This window comes from Sinocyclocheilus anshuiensis, unplaced genomic scaffold (genome assembly GCF_001515605.1).
Source record: "Sinocyclocheilus anshuiensis isolate Anshui unplaced genomic scaffold, SAMN03320099.WGS_v1.1 scaffold55, whole genome shotgun sequence".
Lineage (NCBI taxonomy): Eukaryota > Metazoa > Chordata > Actinopteri > Cypriniformes > Cyprinidae > Sinocyclocheilus > Sinocyclocheilus anshuiensis.
Window position 1 is genome coordinate 1,300,992 of NW_015549647.1, and position 18,589 is coordinate 1,319,580.

Below are 18,589 nucleotides of genomic sequence, written 5' to 3' on the forward strand. Positions count from 1 at the left end.
AAACTGTAAAATGACTGGCAAAAGCATGATTTACAGTTCAGATAGAGGTTTTCACAAAAACAAAATGTTTTATAAAATGATAACCTTAACATTTCAACCTTTAAACCATTTTTATTAAAAAAAAGGATGAATCAAAAGTATCAATTATCACATTATTTTGAACAATTATTATCAATTATTATCTGGCTTGCACAGCTACAGTAGAAGCTTTTGCGCTCGCATCCAGCATTTGCATATGTTTCGGGCCTTACGCTTTGCAGAATTCATGAAACCATACTTCACAGCAGTAGATCAGCCATAGAGTTAGGTACGTAGTTAGTAAAAGCTCCAAGTCTGTGTTGATCTGCGCAAGTAGAGCCTGTTTGTGCTGCTCATGTGCCCGACCAGATGCTCTGTTGATCAGGTGCTGCTGCAGAAGACTGGGCTCTCTGATGGAGCTCCACACTGCCCTCTGCTGATGTCACAGATGACTGCACAACAGAAGAAGAAAAAAAACACCGTTTAGAAAATACATTTTTAAAATGAAAATTGTGACCCTGGACCACAAAACCAGTCATAAGGGTCAATTTTTCGAAATTGAGATTTATACATCATCTGAAACGGTAACATTTCTCAATTTTGTTAAACTTTTGCTTAAATTGACGTACCAAAATAACTAGGGTTGGGTATCGTTTAAATTTTATCAATTCTGATTCTGCTTATCGATTCCAATGTGATTAAGTAATGATATCAAACATTTATTCTGTGTCTCTTTTTTGCAAACCATTTATTGGAGCTGAATACCATGAACAAAAATCAACAGGCTACATAAAAGCTGGACTCTTTAAGAGCTGTTTGTGTGCAAAACAGAACTGCGTGATAAATTGAGTTTTTTTTTCCCCAATGGAAGTTGTGGTTCTCTAATGATTCTGAAGAAAAAACATTAAACAACTAAACAAAATCACATGTAATTTATGAATTAATGATTAAATCTGAACTATAAACTTTTATCCCAGTACTTCTGTGATTTGAATGTTTGTAACACAGAAATAATGATACTGTGTGGCTAAAAAGACTGTGAAGCTGTTTCATTCATGAAAATGATGACACAGATGACAGCTGCTTTCTTTAGGTCAATGGCAGCGCGAACGCAGATTTAAATGTTCAAATCACACTGGTATGATCGTACGCTGCAGGGACGAACCAAGTGATCACAACATTGATCGCACACGTCAAAGGTTGAGGAATGAAACAGACGAATCATTGTATACTTAGCTTTTTTGGATTCTGATCGCAAATGTAGCCACACTTTGGAGCGCTTAGATTAGCGAGCAAGGTCCTGGCAGATTGCTAGGTCTGGTCCTCACAGATAAAGAAAAAAAGCGCTAAGGAATCGATAGGCGGAATTGAAATAAAAAAATTTAAAAAAGTATCCGATTCCTGACCTTAAAGTCCCCATGAAATCCAAATTAAAGTTTTTTGGGTGTTCGTATCAATATGTTAGTCTTAAGGTTATCTATAAGGCAGTGTGCTCCAAAACTTCGCAAAATTCGCATTTAGAAGATATAAGCTGCTTGATATGTCCCGCCCTGTCTTCCTGTTTCAGTTAAAAAACTGAAAACAGGCTCAACACATAGAGTAACGCTGCGTGTTTCTAAGCATTTCAGGGGACCTTTAAGTATCCGATTCTGGAATCGGAATCGATTTTCGATTCCCAACCCTAAAAATAACTAAAACTGAAATTTAAAAAAATTATTAAAAAGTACAGACATATTTAAAAATAATAATAATAATAAAATGACAAAAAAAATACAAAACTACTAAAACTTTGCTAAAAAATGTAAATGAAAAAAAAAATAATAATAAAAATAAACACTATAATAAAAACTATAATAGTATCTCAATGATACTAAAATAACACTGAGAGAATCTGAACTTATTATTGCACTCAAACACCTGTCCTTTAGTGGTAGTATTTGGGTGTTAGCTGTACACTCACAGCTCTCTGTAAAGTGACAGCAGCTCTGTGCCGTCTGAGAATGTATCTGTGCTGCTGGAAGTTGCGTCTCTCTCGGTGTCCTCTCCACACTCTCTGAATCAGCACGGCTGCCTTGTTCTCTAGCCGTGCTGGAGAAATTGAACGTTTCTCTCAATTAATGTGCGCGATGTCATCTCACAGTCTGAAACGTCTGTCATAGCAAATCAACACATGCTGTTGTGAATAATTAAGAGAAGCGTCTTCTCATAGGATAAGAACACGCAGTCTCAGAATAATTTAATAGACACCGACGCGTCATCGATGTACCATAGTCCATTGCCACGTCACAAATTGTGACGTCAACACGATGTAGATTTTAAACCCGGAAGATGAAAATAGCGCAAAAAAAGCTTAAAATTAACCAGTTTTCTCCAACAGTTAAAATTATCGGATGCTAACATTGTCTTCTATGATGTGCAACACAAACACCTCTGCTAAAATCTCAGAAAAAGTAGTCTGGGGTTTCATGACCCTTTAAAGACCTCATGAAATGGTTTGACAAGCTGTGTTCTTTCATGTGTTGACATATTTGCTATTGAAACAGTAAGTTGAGGCAGGAATATGAGAGTGAAGGTTGTTTATTTTGTTTTGTATAGTCTATAGGCTTTAGTTTATGTCATAGCCATGAACTACAATTTTCTACTTCTTTCCATAACAAAAATGTTTTAGTAGTTTTAGTTAACGACAATAACCCTGATACACACAACAAGGTTACTACACTAGGTTTGATTTTGTGTTTGTTACCTGCTGGTAGTATCTCCATCAGATGAAGCTGGTGTTGGCGGAACTGTCTCATGGCTCTCTGTCTTCGCAGACACACTTGATGACGTAATTCCTCTTCTGCACGTTGTCTCTCAATGTGTTCCTGTTGTTGTCTGCGCTTTTCTCTAATGCACAAAAATAAATCTCATTTCCCATATATAGGGGCTCTAAATTGTCATTTTCTTCATTTCACAGAGGGACAGGCTGTCTCATTTCCTTACCTGAAGCTATGCTGACCGCTCTGGGGAGTTTCCTCAGTCTTTTTCTGGTCTGATGGGGCTCTCCAGGCTGCCTGGATAATACATGCTGCTCTCACATACTCCTCAGATGACGCCTTCATTTATATATGTAGAGTGAAGAAATACATAATAAGCAATAAGCATACAAGAAAACAGCCAGTAAAATTCTAAGGGGTCAGAGAGATAGATATGATCATATAAAACTATATTATGAGTTTTTGATGAAAGAAGCCTTAAAGGGATAGTTCACCCAAAAATGAACATTTGCTGGAAATATACTCACCCTCAGGCCATCCATGATGTCATCGAAACAGATTTGGAGAAATGTAGCTTTGCATCACTTGCTCACTATTGGATCCACTGCAGTGAATGGGTGCCGTCAGAATGAGAGTCCAAACAGCTGATATTCTTAAAAAACGAATAGCTGCATGTTTGTAATAAACAAATCAATTATTAAGATCACTTTCACTTCAAATCATTGTCTCCAAATCCTCTATCCATAAAACAGCTCTTATTTAAAAACATGGATTTGTTTATTATTACAAACACAGATTTTTGCTTCACAAGACATTAATTGATGGACTGGCATTGTGTAGGTTGCTTGTGGATTGTTGTGATGTTTTTATCAGCTGTTTGAACTCTCATTCTGACGGCACCCATTCACTGCAGAGGATCCAATAGTGAGCAAGTGATGTAATGCTAAATTTCTCCAAATCTGTTACGATGAAGAAACAAACTTATCTACATCTTGGAAGGGCCGGAAGGGTAGTACATTTTCAGCAAATCTAAATTTTTGGGTGAACTAACATTATGAGTGGACCTAAAGGAAAAAAATTAATTGCTACCAAATGTAAAATATGACACTTTGAGCTGGTGGCCGCCGACCTTAGTGTCTCCCTATGGGACGTCTGACCGCAAATGATCAATAAGCTGATCCAGTAGAGTCAAAGCCTTTCCCACGCCAGTCTTTCTCAGCCAAACCTGCAGGACCAAACCTTTGAAGATTGGTCTAAACACTCAGCAGCTAAAACTTGAAGATGTTCCGAGATCTATAGATTGCGACTGTACCTCTGTATCGCCTGTGAATGAGCTGCTGTGGTCCATAATCAGAACAAGGGTCTTTACAGCTGCTCTGCCAATCACAGGATTCGAGCTACTGGACATTTTATACACAATATCATCCATGATGTCAGTCAGAGCCCTGTTTCCCATCTCAGCAACAACAGCACTGCAGAAACAAGGGGAAAGATAGAGGTATATGAGTATTTGGGTGTGAAGCAGTTACATGGATAAAGACTGTATTATGGATCAGGTGGCTTTTCTGTTGTACCCGTTTGCCCTGAAGATATTGTTCCACATGATGACAGTAACAATGGAGATGTCATCTTCTTCACAGATCTGGACACTCTCATTATGTTTAGATCTCAGTACTGAGAAGAGAATGTTAAAAATAAGAGTTTCAGTTCAGTTCAAGCTAAAATCCATCTCTAAACACATCTTGAGATGGTTAATTCGCTAAATTGACAGAAGCTGTTGTTTACCATGATGAATGAGATGTGTATGAGCCCTGAGGAGCCAGCCAATCGAATCAAAGACTTTTCTAAATAGACGAATCATCTCATTATAAGCCTTGTCCTGTTAAAGAGAGAAATTAAATGATCTGTTTGGTTACTTCTCAGCTAATAAAATTATGTTCTTAGAACTTCTTGCTAACATTCCAATTAAGGTATGAAAACCTTATTTATGACTGTTCTCTTAACGCTCAAAACATCCCATTTTTAAAAAAATATTTAAAAAAATAATTTCTTGGCTATATGAACGAAAAATGAAAACATGAAAGGAATGTTTATCATTTTCAAACACCATTTTGTTAAAGTTTCTTCTGAAACAAATAGTATGTTTTAATGTTAGACGAACATACAACGTTCACTGAATGATGTATAAAGAATGTTAATGTAAATAACATTATTAAAGACCTGATAACTTTGAACGAATGTTCTGTTACGGTTACTGGAAGAACATAACTTTCAGAGAACCCTGCCAGAACATTTGCCAAAGTTCTGAGAATGTTCCCTGTTGGCTGGGTATATTGTTTGTAGTCTCTTGTAATCAAAATATAGCAATTATAATCTAAAGTCAGATGTGAGAGAACTAGTTAGAAACAATGACAGGCGTTGTATCACTCTGAAAGGGTTTCTTTTGCATTAATTACCAGGTGACTGTACAATAAATAACCTAAACCTTACTACTTGATGTTCTCTGTGATTCAGGAGACTGCAATATCTTACCCGCAAAGCTCTGTTCATTAGACGGTCTGCAAGAAAAAGAAGGCTTTCCACCACAGTTGGCAGAAATTCATGACTGAACACCTCCACGTCTCTGAAAGCACCCAGACCCACACAGCATGTGCTAAACGGACAGAAACATGCGTTAAAACTCCACGAGACTGCGAATGAAAACAGTACTTAGTGAGTATTTAAATGCAACTTATATGTGAATACCTGAGGAGGTCTGCCATCTGTGTCAGAACTGAATAGCCTCCTTGAATCTTGGCTGGACTGAATCTCAAGGAAGATGAGCAGTACTGCAGCACAGTAAAGACTCTGTTTGCATGCCTCTAGATCCCTCTGATCTCCTAAAGACTTCCTGCCTAGAAGATCTGTTCATGTGAAAGGTGTTTGTGGTCATTCATGTAGGAGATACATGGTTGAGTTCTAGGATAGCTGACATGTAACGTACTTAATCTAAAACTATTTTATATAATTCATACAAAGCATTGTTATGTGACAAATATTTCTTTTTTTTTTTTTAAGTACAAATATTCTAAATAGACAGTCAATTACTATTTATTAATTAAAACTACAGATTTAATCATTATGAGAACCAGAAAAATGTTGTTTGTAATGAGAACTACAATTATTTATCTTTTTATAGGTGACATTTTGAGCCGTTATGAAATCCGCAAAAAGCTCGGTGAGGGATCATACGGCGCCGTCTTCGAAGGGATTCGCTTGAAGGATGGCCTCAAGGTTTCTTTTTTTTACTTACAATATTTAGTTAACAGATTGTTTCGTCTCACTGTATCCATTCTAAGTCCTCTTAATGAGTATTATGTCCACTATTTAGGGTGCTTGGCATGTTTAAAATGTTAAAGATTAATGACCTCTGCATGTGTTAATTGTTAAATAAATTTCTTTTGTTGATCAGGTGGGCACTGAAATTTGTCTTGAAGACGGATGCTATGGAATATATCAAAATTGTAAGTAGGCCTCGTTCTCAGTGTTTTATCACTGTTTTCGATTTAGAATATATTAATGATAAATTACAGACTACAAATTATTTTTCTAATTGGTCTAACAATCCTTAAAATTATCTTTCTTCTAGCCTGGTCATCCTACGCCCCTTCCGTTAGAGGTTGCCCTAACGATGCTTGCTAACAAGGGCCCCAGCGTTCCACAGATAGTTCAGCTGCTGGAGTGGCAGGACCACCGTGATATCAAACTGGAGAACCTGCTGATCAACAAGGACACCCTTGAAGTCAAATGTATTGACTTCGGGTGCGGGGACCTCCTAAAAACCTCTGCCTATGAGACATTTTGGGGTATGTATTATGTCTCAAACCTGTAGTTTGGAACTTAAATTCAAGTGGCCAGATACACCATATTTGAATATGCATTGTTTCATATGCAGCTTTTTGTAACTAGTCAAAAAATTCTCTCCTTCAGGCACAGAACTGTACTGCCCTCCTGAGTTTGAAAAGAGTGGCAAGTACCACGGGAAGCCCGTAACTGTGTGGTCTCTGGGAGTGCTCTTGTTCGAGTTGGTGTGCGGAGACCCTCCAGAGAGCAAAGACCTGGACATTATTGAGGCGGGCATCTGGTCTAAACCTGGCTTGTCAAAAGGTGAGCTGGCATTCACCACAGCAAAGAATTGTTATACTAAATCATTCAAAGCAGAACAAAGAAACAAAATGGAAAAGTAGCACACAATTTTATAAAAGATTGTGGATAATGTCCTTTCAGCAGAAGCCAAACCACCGGCTTGGTTTGGGGAAAATCATTCTCCATGATTGGTTTAAGGTACTATTTTTTTAAATGTTTACATTTTTGTGCAGTTTTTATAGAGTATGTTGTATAACTGTGACATGGGAAGAAGTCAAATCTCTTTTAAGTCTAATGTATGTAGACAATAAACCATAAAGACAGTAGACAATAAAAATTTGTGTTGTTTTTTTTGTGTGTTTCAGGTCACCAAATAAGACATGGCAAGGTGAGAATGTACAGTAAATAGTACAAATGAAATGTACACCACATCAGTTAGAGAAAGCAATGTTCCTGCCATGGCCAGGGTTCCTAAAACCACCCAAGTTCCAGTCCCAGAGCTCTCCGTCTAGGCCATCCTGGTCCCAGCACTCCATTACTGTCAGACAGGTACAGGGACCCTCTAAAAATACCTCTAAAATAATGTCAGAATGAGACATTCTGGGGTATGTATTATTTTCAAACCTGTAGTTTGCAACTTAAATTCTAGTGACCAGTTACACCATATTTTCATATACTTTCTTCTATATGCATTTTTCTTGTAACCAATCAAAAAAATCTCTTTTCTTCAGGCACACAACTATATTGCCCTCATAAGTGCCAAATATCATTGGAAAACCTGCATTTTTGTGTGTGTTTCAGGTCAACAAATATTTCAATATGGTGAAAGGGGGAGAACGTAAATAGTGCAAATAAATGTAAATTTCATTTGCACTATGAACCACCTTTCTTCCAGAGCTCTTCAGTCAGCTTAGCATCTTGCGGGCTGACACGAGTGGACTCTCCATCCCTCCATGCCTTAGCATCTTGCGAAGCTGGTAAGCCTTGGTAGCATCTGGCACCTTGGCATAAGGCAGTACTGTTTGCATATGGCAATATTACTTGTCTAGGGATGTTTAAATAATATCTGAGGTTCCTGACGTGATCCCAGACAGAACTGGCGCACCACTTCCAGAGCTTCTCAGTTAGCTTAGCATCTTGCATCCCCATCCCTCAATGCCTTAGCATCTTGCAAGGGCGGCAAGGTTCCTACCATGGTCAGCCAGAGGTTTATATCTCTGCCTTACTAGCCTTTACTCAGCCTAGAACTCGCTGTTCTAGCCACCCCGGACCAGTCCTCTTGATTCCTGTAATGGCCGACCTGGAGGCACCTACAGTATGAACTCCCCTTCTCAAAGCTCCCTGTCAGTCATACCAAGCTCCCTTTCAAAGCCGCTCCAGTCGCAAGGATTCTTAGCTGCTCCAGTGGTTCCTTCCATGATTCGAAGCAGATCTCTTCATTTCATGACTGCCCTAGAGCACTCTTTAGGTGTGCTCCCTGCCATGACTGTCCTGGCCCCAAAGGGTCCTGTAATGGCCATTCCAGAGGTTGCTGTAAAACATGGTCCTGCCACGTCCGAGCCAGAGCTGGTTCCCAAAGCCAGTGCTCCCCAGTTCCAGTGCTCCATATCAACGCTATCCTCAACTGAAAACTCTGTCAAGTATGCCAGCCAAGTTACTGACAAAACCGTTCCTGTCACGCCAATCCCTAGAGCTCTCCATCTAGGCCATCCTGGTCCCAGCACTCCTTTTCCAAGTCATCCTAATCTTATATCGGTTTCTGTTAGTGCAAATTATGGCACAGAAAATAAATACAAATAAACCAAATTTGCCAAAATAATTAGCTGACATAAATCAAGCTCTTTACTACCTTATGTTCAATAGCATGATGAGATGAGTCTTAACACATTGAAGATCGAAGATAGTTTCTTAACTAGTTTACAATTAAGCTTATCAAAGGCTCTCTTTCTATCCTAATTATTTATAAAAAGGAACAAAGATTTTATAAAAAAAAAAATAAAAAAAAAACCTGGGTGACAGACTGTCTTCCCTGTTTTCGGATCATTACATCAGTGTGCTTTTGGTTAATAAACTCATCTTTTCTTACTGTCTCTTGGCACCTAGCACCATGTGAGTTTCAGTTACTGAATTTATTAACATGGCATTGGAGGACTTATTTATTAATTTAATAAACATTTGAATTGATTTCTAGAAGTTAATCAAAAACAGGATAATCCCTGTTAGATTTAATATGGAACATTTCTGTTGATTCTGTATTATACGCGTAGGCAACCTTTGCTAGCTGCAATATAGTCTTAGGACCAAAGAAAAAATACACTGAGAAATGTAATATTCTTTGATATTTCACATAATAAATTTAATACAAAATTAAGACACGTAAAAAAAAACATCCACTAATTACATAAAATCAAATAAAAGCACAATACACTTTGCACACACTGAAATACTGAATTATTTCTTTAGATCAACTTTCAGGGTCTTCTGCAGACTTTCTATGCTGGCATCTAGTGCTGCAAGCCCTTCCCTGAAATTCTGCTCATCCTGTGTGTTAAATGTGGACCAGGTGTTTATGCTCCAATCAGAGGCTAAAGATTTAATATCACAAGAGGAAAAGGTGTTCCCCATCACTGAAGGGCGTCCAGTGTATGCTGACTGAACCCCCATCCTTAGGCATCGATGGGCATGTTGGGATTGCACCAGCTGATTGTTTGGGCCCTTATTTTTCGGATTCAAATGTAAGGCCATTCCATGATGATCCACAATGTAATCTCGGCCATCATTCTTCACATCCTGAATGTGAAGCCCATCTGAGATGTCCAGCTTTTCAAAAGCACAGCCTATATATTTCAGCCCTACATGAGCATCCACATCTTCCCTTTGATTCTTGGCTGTTATCAGCTCATTACACTGAGTGAGATGATTACTATGAGCAACTCCTGAGGCAAGCTGCACCACTGGAGTCTCTCTTAAAGGGGCAAACGTTGTTCTTTTCTGCTCTTCTAACTGAGCCACATTCTCAGCTATGGTTTCCAGGGTTGGTTTGCATATATATGGAGAGCAGACTTTGGATTCAAATGTAAGGCCATTCCATGATGATCCACAATGATCCACAATGTAATCTCGGAGTCTCTCTTAAAGGGGCAAACGTTGTTCTTTTTTGCTCTTCTAACTGAGCCACATTCTCAGCTATGGTTTCCAGGGTTGGTTTGCATATATATGGAGAGCAGACTTTAGTATCTGATGGCATAAAGTTCTCTTTTCCACCATCAATCTGACCAGGGGAGGCTGGGTGTAATGTCTGGGACCTACAGTCAATTCAGTGGGGAGGAGAGGCCTGTTCGATGCCCTCCAGGGTCTGAAGGTAGGTCTTTACAGAGTTTGAAAGTTTATCTGACACAGCGGTCTCCCTCTGTGCATTTTCATGCAATTCCAGAACACTCTTGGTAAGCTGAGACTTTGGTTGACGTAAGTCCAGCTGATGAGAATATTTGCTGGTGTCTTTTGTTTGACTTCTCTGCAGATTTCTGTGTGCATGAAAAAACAACATTTGACCTACATATTCTGCTACAAGCTAGATTGTCTAAATTACATTTGAATGCGTAATTTTATTGTAGTTTAGATGAGTGGTTCTCAAGCCAGAATTTAAATTGATCATCAAGTGGCAACAAAGTACAGTATCAAAATTGCTTATCCTACACACAAAAAAGGGAGCTTGTCACACAACCTGTCTATATTAACATGTCTAATATGGCTATTTTTTTTTAAATCAAGTGACTGGATGCACAGCCACAGCCACAGTCAACAACAAAACAGAAGTGCTTTCTCCTCCCTTTTAAAAGTTGATAAGGTGATAATCTGAACTATAAACAATGATATGATTATTTGCATGTAAAATTGTTTTATCACTGTTATCCATGACTCTATGAGAACCCTATACCTATACCTATATATATATACTCTATACCTAACCCATCAGTTTATATAGTTACCTGATGACTTCCTGCAATCTGCCGATCTCTGCCTCCCTCTGCTGAAGGCTCAAAGTCAGTGTAGTCTTCTCAATCTCATACTTTCCAAGTTTACTCTGGCAATTCTGCATTTCAGCTAATGCCTCACTCACCTCTGCATGGGTAAGTAACACGACAATCACTTGCAGAATGAAGAAAACGTTTTAAAATATATGCAAATGTAACAGCAGTCATGTTTTTTAAAATGAAATATTAGTGAAATAAAGGTAACTTGTTAGAATGCTCTTATAATTGTTAATATAACGTCAATATAGTGATTATAAAGTTAGTTTGAAGATTTTTTTTTTTAAATAGGATAGGATAATATAAAAAATTCTAGAAGGATAACATTAACTATATTTTAAAATATAATAAAATAAAACCAAAATAACAAATTAAACATGATTTAAAGCTAAAAAAAAAAAAAAAAAAAAAACAAGTCTAAAAGAATACTCCTACCCAGTCTTAGCCGGTTGTTCTCGAACTCATACAACTCTTTGTGCTGCTTCAGGTCACTGTCTTTGTCCTCCATGGCTTTCCGTAGTCTCATTCTCCTGTTGCAGATCATCGAGCTCCCTACAGCTCTCATTTAACTGAGTTTGTAGAGTGAGGTTCAGAGACTGCAACGCAACCACTGTAACACAATCATTCCAACAAACACAAAGGTTGTTTTCATACATCCACTTGGCTAGACAGAATAAAAGGCTAAACATATTTGTACATTTACTCTTACATTGATTTATTCCTTTCTAAGTCAAGCCCTTTAGAGACAGCATGAAGCCACTCACCCTCCATGTCGCAGGCCTCCGGCCTGTTCCGTCGTTCTGCTCTCTCTTTCTCTAATAACTGCTGATTGAGTATTCGCAAACGCCTGGGAGACATGCAAATTAATACAAATTAGGCTTGTCAATTTAAGTGTGATTTATAAAGATAAAAATAACGTGATGAAAATTTTACATAATTAATCTGCATAATCAAGCTTATGTCCAGTGCCATGCAAATAAAATAAACAATATATTGACTTCTAAGGTTGCTTATGCATGTTATTCATATTATGCTTTTGTCTGCCACAATAAAGACTCTGAATTAGCTCGAGTTGGAAGCTTTTCACAACACATATTGATAAATGTGATTAGTTTTATAGTTGTAATTCATTTAATTAGTTTTATATTTGATCATATTCCAATCTGCAGTCGTTGTTAAGATTTAGTATTCTATACACTCGGTCACTGTCGCTGACCTTCGCAGCTGTACGTTCTCACTCCTGAGTGGCTGTAAGGCAAGCGCAATTTCAGCCTGGATGTTAGTGCTGCCCACCATGACAGGAAGCAGTGAGATGCTCTGCTCCACCTCAGAGATCAGCCGCACAACATCACTGTCTGCACAGAAGAGTGAACGATAATACAATGTGAAACTAACACATGCACACTGCTTATCTGCCAAGTTTCTAGAATCTGCAAAATCAGCAACTCAATCATTGGGTGATTTGATACTCTGGAGATCCAATTTTTTATGATGTTACAGAAAGTGAATTAAATAACCATCTCAAATTTGAAATGGGGTATCCGCTTTCATTAATCAGATCTAGAGATCAGGTCATAAAGGAAGACTGGGAGACATCCCTGTAATAAGATCCTGATGACAACAACATATAGAGAACAAGAGAAATTTTAAAAGATACGTCAATAAATGTCTCATTGTTTTTGTCCATAAAATTAAAGTCCAATGTTGTTGTTCAATGAATGGACAAAAACATATCTTGTGTTCCAAAGAAGAAAAGAACATCGTACAGGTTTGGAACAACAAAAGTGTGCGTACAGTAAATGACAGAATTTGCATTTTTGGGTGCACTATCATTTTAAGGGTTTTGAAGTTTCCTAAATTTAAACATGATCAAACGTATTAAAGATAAATGGAAAGGATGGAAAATAAAATAAATTTAAACAAATAATCTCACCCTGATTAGCAACTAAAGTCTTCAGCTCTCCCAGCAGGTATTTAACAGTAATCACATTCTGTGTGGTTTTCTCTGGACTGGTGGGTTTGGCTTTGTGACTCAGAACTGTTAATTTCTCATTGCTGGTCTCACAGCTAATGTCTCTGACAGGTGTAGTGTCCACCCTATCTTTTTGGTCTTCCTCTGCATTAGTACCACCCTCTTTTGAACTTTCTTCAGAACATAATTCCTGCTCCTGGTCATTGCAAATAAGCAGTACTGGTTGATTTGGGTTCGGTTGAGGCTGGCTGACCTGAGATTGGTTGGGCACCTGTGTTGCTAGCACTTCAGATGAGGGACAGGTTGAGGACCCAGTGGATGATGCCAAAGGGACGATTGGCCTTATAAATCCCACCTGATGATTAACACTGCAGATTGGGCCAGTGATTATAGGTACCCCGTGCCCTACTGGAGTGCAGGATCGATTCTGGACAGGAGATACAGTAGCTGGAGACTGTTGTTGGACTGCAGGAGGTATGGAGAAAGCAGCAGCATATTGAGTTGGGATGGCAGACATTTCTACAGACCCATGAGGGCAGGATGGGGTGGCAGCACTCATAGCCCTCAACTGATGCAACGCCTCAGATGAGCTACCACTGCTCAGCACACACTTTGAAGTACGCTGGACAATAGAGAAAGACAAAAAAAAAAAAGGAGAGTAAGACATGTAGGGAGTTAAAAGGGACACACAGTTTCACCCAATCTCATGTTAATCTTGAGTACCTATAGAGTAGTACTGCATCCTTCATATCTCCAAAAAGTCTTTAGTTTTATCATATTTATAAAAAAAAGATACAGCTTTACGATTCTCTCCGGAAAAAGCCGAGCTCCTGGAGGCGAGCCGTGGGCGGAGCTAAAGAGTGACGAGCACTTGGGCGCAGAATGCCAACAAAACAGACATTTGTTGCCATTTCACTTACCTTCTGCAGTTCTGAATCATGACTAGGACCGCTCCATCTTTCAGTATCAAACGATGTGCAAATCCAGCGTCGAACTGGGCCTTGTTTATAAAACCGGATGAATCGCGTTGATGGGCGCGATCTCGCTCTTGCTCTGGTCGATGCGTGCGCCGGCGCGTTTTTCCGGGAGAAATACCCATATAAGGAGTTCCACCCTCGTTTACGTCATTAAGAGCCACGATCGAAAAAAACTCTCCGAAACGTGTGGCACAGAAATACTCTGTCATACGTCCAAATTGTTTTTTGAAACTTTGTCCATGCTTAGCATGAGAATCCAACTCTTTAACAGTGTAAACAACTATGAATGCATGAAACAGCATTGTACCCCCCCTTTAACAGACAGGAAAGCAAAGAGTGAGAGAGGAAAAGCACCTATATTATTAGAACCATTAATTAAAGTGCTAATTCAGTACAATTTTGTAAAATAAACATTTTACACATACAGTATGTGTATTCAATAATGAGGAATAATCCTACCATCGCAGCATTTCAAAGAAAGTCACCTGAACAAATTCAAAAGTTTGAGGTCAATAAATTATATTAATACATTTATCCAGCAAGTATGAACTCAATTAATAAAACATGAAAGTAAAGACTTTCACATTATTACAAAAAATTACTATTTCAAATAAACATTGCACTTTTGAACTTTCTAATCATCAAAGAATTCTTGAAATGTAAGTTTTCAACATTGATAATACAAAATGTTTCTTGAGCACCAAATTAGCATATTGTAACATTTTTTTATCTTAAGAAATTATTATCTTTAATTATTTAAGTGTTGTTTGTATAGTTTCTGAAGGATCATGTGACACTGAAGACTGGAGAAACTGCTGCTTAAAATTCAGCTTTTCCATCACAGAAATAAAATATATTAAATTAGAAAACAGTTATAGTATTTTGAATTATAATAATATTTCACAATATTACTGTTTTGACAGTATTTTTAATTTTAAAAATGCAGCCTTGGTGAGCATAAGAATATTTTTTTAACTTGAATTGAACTCTGTCACATATGAACAGTACATAGGCCAACAAGCTAGTGTAGACAATGTAGATGTAGTCTGTATTAAATTCTATGGTGATCGGCTATATATATATATATATATATATATATGTGTGTGTGTGTGTGTGTGTGTGTTTGTGTAATTTAAATGATTGATTAATTTTTAATGGATCGACAGCCCTCATTGTTTGCATAGTGGATTATAGTGCAGTAAACAACATACAGGTTCACTGTGAACTGATCCAGGTCTCTGAGGGCTCAGTGCAGGTGTGGATGTTGTCAGCCGACAGTTAAATACAGTGGATGTGTGAACCTGATCTGGAAACAGAGAGAGGAACCATAAATTAAATATTCATTAATATATTTACTACGTTACAGTTGTTATACTCTCTGTGTGTTATTGAGCCCGTCTGGTTACCCGAAGATGGAATATTACAGCTATCAGCAAGCTGAGAGCAGGCCAGTGGAAGTGAGTTTTGCTGTTCGTGTCCTGCTTGCGTTACAGGGGTCAGTCCTGAAGGAGGATCCTGTGACACTTGTGCCCGTCTGATCCCAAAGTTCTGATCACGACGCCCTGCTGAACTCAGGCGACAACTGGCAGATGGAATCATCTTCTGCACTGGAGCTACAGTAAGAGAAGAACAATATGTTGTGATCTTGAAGTAGCTGTGCATCTGAAAATGACTTTAACTACAAATAATCACCTGTATCTACTGTGGCATTCACACAAATCCTACTAAGGATTTTATAACAAAGGATGGAAATAAGAAGACTGACAAATGTGTCACATTTCAAAAACACAGGTGTAAATTCTTGCAGAACTTGTTTTGATAATATGAAAAAGGTACAATATATTTGAAGACATTACCTGGCCTTTTGTTTGCATGTATAGCTGTGTTTGTCTTCTTCCCATGCCTTTTCTTGTCAGTTTCAATTTTTCTTAATAAATTCTTGGGTTTGGATTTGAAGGTGCAGGTTTTTTGTTCCCTGTGGTTTGGGCTTTGATTCTGTTGTGTGGAGATTATTGATCTCATCACTACTCAATTGCTAAACACTAAAATTTATGGATTTTGTAAATACAATACCTGCTTGCTCAGCTTGAAGTATCCCATTGAGTAAAGCGGCACATCGGTCGAGTCCCTTATGTATTGTTGTCACCTGGATGCAATTTGCAACGTGACAAAAATCATTATACTGATTCTCAGTTCTGTTCAGTTTATGTATACACTACTTGTATGTGGCTTCTTTACCTTATCTTCAGAGTCTGTAGAATAAAGAGAATATGCTGGTTCAAGAGGAGGAACACATCTCCCAGCAACCCTAAACCAGACACCATTTCTGTATGTCAAATGTATGTTTCAAATATTTAAAGGCGTCTAAATTCATGCAATATAGACAGGATTTCTGTTATCCAGTTTGTTCTTTTCTTGTGTATCTGTCCACGTCCAGAGCCTGTCAGCCTGCCTGAGATCACCTGCAAAACATAATTTGCTTAGTGATAAAACAAAACAACGTACAATAACTTATATAATATATAATAACAAAACATATATAATAGCTTACAACCACTACCTTTGGTCTTGATACTCCCTGTCTTGCCATCTTTGATTAGATCTGCAAAATTCACCTACCAAGTAGCAAATATTTATCCATCATGCTCGTATAGGTCTAATAATGATTTGCCATTGCTTATTGTATTTATCACGTGAATTAACTTCAAAAAACGTAAAGACCAACTGTCAAATCAAACTGCACTCATCTAAAAACTAAGGGATGAAAAGCAAAAACAAACCGCTGCTATTACAATCACCACCAAGTAGTTCAGTTTGGGTTCAAAACGGAAGCTGAGTGCCGTGGACCAATAGAAAAACAGTCAGCGTTAATCTGGAGATTTCATTGGTGGGTTACGGTAAACTATTTTCAAACGTTTCATCGATTGGTGTCAGATTATGTCAATCATTCGAGCACTAGCCACTCAGACTCCTCAGGCTTGGCTAACGCCCATTACGGCTTCAGACGCCAAAAAAATGTTTCTATGGAGATGGAATGGCAGAATAATCAGTACTGATATTTCGCGGTTTTATAAAATAATATTCCCGCGTGTAAATTCTAGAAGCGAATGAGGCTACTTTTTTATTTTTTTATTTCTGCTTTGCTGCTTATACATTAATAAAACATTTCCCCACTATACATACTTGTTGTTTCATTTTTTGTTTCATAAACAATATAATTATTATATTTGAATGTTAGAGACAGAGAGAGAGTGAGAGTGAAAGTGAAAGTGACGTGACATGTGGCCAAGTATGGTGACCCATACTCGGAATTAGTGCTCTGCGCTTGAAGTATCCCATTGAGTAAAGCGGCACATCGGTCGAGTCCCTTATGTATTGTTGTCACCTGGATGCAATTTGCAACGTGACAAAAATCATTATACTGATTCTCAGTTCTGTTCAGTTTATGTATACACTACTTGTATGTGGCTTCTTTACCTTATCTTCAGAGTCTGTAGAATAAAGAGAATATGCTGGTTCAAGAGGAGGAACACATCTCCCAGCAACCCTAAACCAGACACCATTTCTGTATGTCAAATGTATGTTTCAAATATTTAAAGGCGTCTAAATTCATGCAATATAGACAGGATTTCTGTTATCCAGTTTGTTCTTTTCTTGTGTATCTGTCCACGTCCAGAGCCTGTCAGCCTGCCTGAGATCACCTGCAAAACATAATTTGCTTAGTGATAAAACAAAACAACGTACAATAACTTATATAATATATAATAACAAAACATATATAATAGCTTACAACCACTACCTTTGGTCTTGATACTCCCTGTCTTGCCATCTTTGATTAGATCTGCAAAATTCACCTACCAAGTAGCAAATATTTATCCATCATGCTCGTATAGGTCTAATAATGATTTGCCATTGCTTATTGTATTTATCACGTGAATTAACTTCAAAAAACGTAAAGACCAACTGTCAAATCAAACTGCACTCATCTAAAAACTAAGGGATGAAAAGCAAAAACAAACCGCTGCTATTACAATCACCACCAAGTAGTTCAGTTTGGGTTCAAAACGGAAGCTGAGTGCCGTGGACCAATAGAAAAACAGTCAGCGTTAATCTGGAGATTTCATTGGTGGGTTACGGTAAACTATTTTCAAACGTTTCATCGATTGGTGTCAGATTATGTCAATCATTCGAGCACTAGCCACTCAGACTCCTCAGGCTTGGCTAACGCCCATTACGGCTTCAGACGCCAAAAACATGTTTCTATGGAGATGGAATGGCAGAATAATCAGTACTGATTTCGCGGTTTTATAAAATAATATTCCCGCGTGTAAATTCTAGAAGCGAATGAGGCTACTTTTTTATTTGTTTATTTCTGCTTTGCTGCTTATACATTAATAAAACATTTCCCCACTATACATACTTGTTTTTGTTTCATAAACAATATAATTATTATATTTGAATGTTAGAGACAGAGAGAGAGTGAGAGTGAAAGTGACGTGACATGTGGCCAAGTATGGTGACCCATACTCGGAATTAGTGCTCTGCATTTATCCCATCCTAAGTGCACACACACAGCAGTGAACACACACACACCGTGAACACACACCTGGAGCAGTTGGCAGCCATTTTTGCTGCGGCGCCCGGGGAGCAGTTGGGGGTTCAGTGCCTTGCTCAAGGGCACCTCAGTCGTGGTATTGAAGGTGGGAGAGC

The 18,589-nt window shown here is 38.1% G+C and overlaps 2 pseudogenes; both read right to left on the reverse strand.

The window, feature by feature from the left end:
• Nucleotides 1-1,942: 1,942 nt before the first annotated feature.
• LOC107659988 (IQ calmodulin-binding motif-containing protein 1-like) lies at nucleotides 1,943-5,795 on the reverse strand (annotated as a pseudogene).
• Nucleotides 5,796-9,293: 3,498 nt separating this feature from the next.
• On the reverse strand, nucleotides 9,294-16,204 carry LOC107659989 (coiled-coil domain-containing protein 14-like; annotated as a pseudogene).
• Nucleotides 16,205-18,589: the final 2,385 nt, after the last annotated feature.